The following is a 2,591-nucleotide window of genomic DNA, read 5'->3' as shown; positions in this document are numbered from 1 at the left end:
GAGACAGAGAACATGTTGTTACTGTGGTTTTTTTGAAATATGTTAATGCTTTGAAAGAGACGAGTAAAAGTAAAGGTTCAGAAAGACATGAAGGATCCGGAGGAGTGAAAACTTCGTTAAATAATGTATTAGTGACTCTATTCCCAGTGAACAAACAAACCCGGTACTTCCTTTTTTTCTTCTTCCAAGGTATATATTATGAATTTCCCCAAATTGTATAATACCATAGTGTGAACAAACGGATTATTATTACATAGTGTTAACTTATTGAACCCAACCCATTGAAAAGTAATACACTTATGACACAAAAAAAAAGAATCCCTTTGAGAGAGATAGTGTATTATATTATATTATAAGACCGAATAATCTAAACCTTGTTTTCCCCACTTAAAAATAAATAGAAGAAATAAAGACCAATATAATAATTTTTTGTCATGAACCCCAACTGTTCCCTACAAATCATATACACATCCCGATATCTTCCGTCTACAGTTCTTCTCTGATTAAATAACAGAACTGACGAAAATGGAAATGCTTAGAAGCCCTTTTAACCCCGCTCCCCGCTCTGCCCATTGGAAGTTCCACCCTTTAGACACTTTCATATAGTTGCGTTTGCCATCTAAATATGCCGTCCGCAGGATTGTTCTTTGACGCGACGTAACCCCAAGTGACTCGTATTCCGTACGAGCGCAAAACTCCCTATCTATTCCCTTGGCCTCTGAAACCAATGCCACGATGTGCGGATCGTGGGATCGCGCGGGTACTAACGTAACATCGTTTATTGAAGTCGTCCTTGGGTGGGGTGAGCTGTTATTGGTGGGAAACCCCCTTTAAAAGTGTTGTACATGTGCGTACTGCTTTCGTGTTTCTCCTTTGATAATATTTTGTGACACCATTCGAATGTGTGATCGGAAGAAAATCATGGTGTTGAGTGGGCTTATCCAATCCTGGATATCCAGTTGCCGTTGATACCCTATCCGCCCTGACACCCGGTATTCACTGTTTCCGGAACCGAAAATCGTTCTTTGGCTTAAAAGGTTCTTTTTGCAAAGCGACATGGCACGTAGAGATGTAATGGCCTATACGATCACAGCAGAAACAGTGTGCTTTGTTGGGAGGTGGTGGTGGTGCTGAATGTTTCTTCTGCCACACCACGGTGGTCTGTATGAAAGGATCATCCCCGCTTTTAAGGCTCAACGATAATCTCCCGAATGTCCTGCATCTTCACTCCCGGGAAATCCTTAACTGTTCGTATTATCCACATCTGCTTGTAAAGCTTTCATCCCATTTGAACCTGTTATGCCGGCATTCCTTCATTACGAATAATGTGTGTGTCCATTGCAGAAAAATATTCCATGCGCCGTTATAAGCTGGTCCAGGATTTGCTGGTAAAGGAAAAAGTTTCCCGTTATGCGGTCGGTCACCAATTGGCTGGGTGATGTCTTCACCAAATAATCTATCATTTCCTTCAAAAGGAGCGGATCTTTTCCTCCGGACTGATTACCTCGGTCCATGCCGTCTGTCAGAGTTCGTGTATCCCACGATAACCTAAACTTGGGCTTTCCACGTAATCCGTAGGTACGTTATCCCCTTGCCAAGTCATGTGTGATACATCAATGGTTGGTTGAGTGGAAATGTTTTCTTGTTTCCAAGTCGGCTCCTCTGCTGCTCTTATGTTTGGGTGGGACAATTCCGCCACTGAAGCTCTCTTTGCGAGAGTTGTTGTGGTGCCGCCATAAATTACGCTTGCGTTTCTTCCAATGGTGTTTTTGCAGTCACTGCTTCCTGGTAAATACATGCCATTCGGTTTTGTAATTCCTGGAATTGCATGTTTACGTTTTGTTGTGACTAAAAAGTTTTATCCTCCAATTGCGCTCGTGCGCACTGGTACTGATGGTATAAAAATGAATCTGTCTCCCACACTGCTGCCCATTAGGCACTGAAATGTGCGGGTGCTTACTTAAATGCTTGTATAAAGTCTGCGTTCCGCGGTATTGCGAAGCTAATAATGGAGGAACCCAAGCCCTCCCAAATGATGGATCTATTTTGGCCCATCGGAACCGTGAGTATGTCGTTTTCTATTGATAAAAAAAAAAAACGTGATAACTTAAATGTGGGGTATCAGGTAGAAGAAAATCAAAAGCAAAGGCCGCAGGGCCATTATGGCGCAGAAATGCCGTGAACGACTACGTGCTTGTCCGCCACTCTGCTTCTGCATACAACGGACAGGTCGTACTTCACATTTTCCTTGCTTGTAAGCTTCCTTTTTTTAGAAACTTAAGTGTGACAGAGTGTGAAGATAAAAGAGAAAAAAAAACATTCCCAACCTCAAAACACCAGTACTCCATTTGTTACGAAAAAACATGAGTATCGATCATTTCTTTTTTTTCGCAAACTGTCAGAGAAACAAAAAAAAACTAAAAAGTGAAAGTATATCTTTTATTTTTTCTGAATAAATAAGTGAAATTTTATCACTTAAAGAAAAGCATATAAATCATTTATTTTTAAGAAAAAGGAAAACAATTATGTATTCTTAAAAAAGAAAATAATTGATTAAGTATTATTGGGTAAAAACAAAAACCACACACACA

Source organism: Trypanosoma theileri, assembly GCF_002087225.1.
Source record: "Trypanosoma theileri isolate Edinburgh chromosome Unknown TM35_Tth_49_V1, whole genome shotgun sequence".
Lineage (NCBI taxonomy): Eukaryota > Euglenozoa > Kinetoplastea > Trypanosomatida > Trypanosomatidae > Trypanosoma > Trypanosoma theileri.
Note: the sequence above shows the minus strand (reverse complement) of the source record.